The following is a 1,962-nucleotide window of genomic DNA, read 5'->3' on the forward strand; positions in this document are numbered from 1 at the left end:
ATCTTGCATGCATCTTACGGATCTCTTTCCTTAGGTAGCTAACAACCTGCACATGATATACCAGAGTAAATCGTTAAAGGTTTAAAGTAGAGAGTTTGATGGATAAAGAACTTGAAAATATAACATGAAAAACTTAGAAGAAGAGATTGTAGAACCTAAAATCTACACAAAGTATTTGATAGTGATCGGGGTTTGATCTAGGGAAGAAATAACGTGGGCAACGATATCCTCAGAACACAACGATATAATCAGGTCTGAGTCGTCGAAAATGGACTATATTCGTAGGTCGAATATCATAGAGATATCGGGAGAAGGAAGAATCGTGACTGAACTCGGGATCGAGCTGCCTACGTACCCGTCAAGGGATCAAGTCTAAACGTAGTTCGATTATCGTCATTTCGAATGAGATGTCGGTTTCGTTTTGGACGGGATGTCGTTAGCTTTAAATTCGGAAGAGATTCGTTTGTATGTTATAGAAAGACTCACAGCGGCTGATCTATAAACATGTCTTGAGATCGGTGTCAATCAATATGAACTCGCATCTTTGTTCAATATAATCTTGTTGTTGGTGGCTTGAGAGACGTCCTAATTCTGGAGTGGCTTACGTCTTCCACTTGACCACATGATTGTGGAACTGAAATTCGCACTGTCGATTTCTGTTTAAATAAGAAAAACTAGGAAAACCCTAATTTCCCAGAGGTCCCGGAGATCTGCTAATACCACACGCCAAGCAATCAAAACACAAGAATAAGAACGATAAAGTATAAGAAACCGAAAAGAGAGCAAAGTAGATCTTATTCCAAATTCGCGTTTGAGCGTTACATGTGGGAACCGAAATTCGCACTATCGATTTCCGTTTAAATTAGGAAAGTTAGGAAAACCCTAATTTCCCAGAGGTCCCGAATATCTGTTAAACCACACGCCAAGCAATCAGAACACACAATTAGAGACGAAAAGAAATAAGAAATAGTAAAAGAGAGCAAAAGGAGTTTTATTCCAAATATGAGCGTTACAACAAGGTAGAAGCCTTGGCTACGAGAGCTGTCGACGAGATTCCTAGTTCTAACAACCTAAGACTGCAAAACCTAGTTGAGTCGCAGCTCGAAATAACAAAAACGGAAAGTTGCCCAATTGCTCTAAGTGCTAAGTTTGCTCTGATAAAAATACTCCCATGACTCTCGCCTAGGACTCCTTATATACTGGCTCCTAGGTCGGTTTACGCTTTTCCTCTTCTGCCCTTAAGCCATCATGGCATAAAAATGGAGATATTCCATTTTTTCCGATCTTCGTAATTATCTTCAAAATTTCGTATTTATCCGCGGAAACTTGACATTTATATTTCCTTGCGAACCAAGCATAAACCGTCCTACGGTTTATGGGCTTTTGGTTAAGAAATCGTAAGTGGGTTTCGAGTCACGTCTTAGGTCTCTTTGGGCCGTTGTTTAACTCGAAACGTTTATTACGGCTTCTTTCGATAAAAACGAACTTTCCGCGGTTTTTATCGTAAAGTTCGATTGACGTCTTCAAATGACAAGAAACATGAAATGGGTTGGTTACGGTCTTCGGGAGATAGCATTAAAGAGTAGACGAGAATGCATGGATTCGTGTCGTATCGATTTTTAAGGAAGCACGGTCGCTACGTAGCGACCGAGCTTCGGTGAGAGCTCGGTTGCTACGTAGCCACCAGGTTTTGCGCTGGTTACTACGCGGCAACCTTGTTCGAGTCTATCTCCGATTTTTCGTGAATGTGTTTTCTCCGCAAGATTCTTCGTAAAAATAAATCGTTTTCTAAGATTTAATTTTCGTAAAAACGTTCATGCCGATTTTTACGGTCTTTCGGAGATTGATTCCGTCGTGACCTATTTTGACCCCAACAGTTAGCCCCCCAGCTCGTTAGAACCATGAGCTTCTAGCGTGAGGTTTTAGCGAGTGGCTTGGCAAGTTAGGTGAGTTAGGCGGAAT

The sequence above is a fragment of the Brassica napus genome, chromosome C2, assembly GCF_020379485.1.
Source record: "Brassica napus cultivar Da-Ae chromosome C2, Da-Ae, whole genome shotgun sequence".
NCBI classification, from domain to species: Eukaryota; Viridiplantae; Streptophyta; class Magnoliopsida; order Brassicales; family Brassicaceae; genus Brassica; species Brassica napus.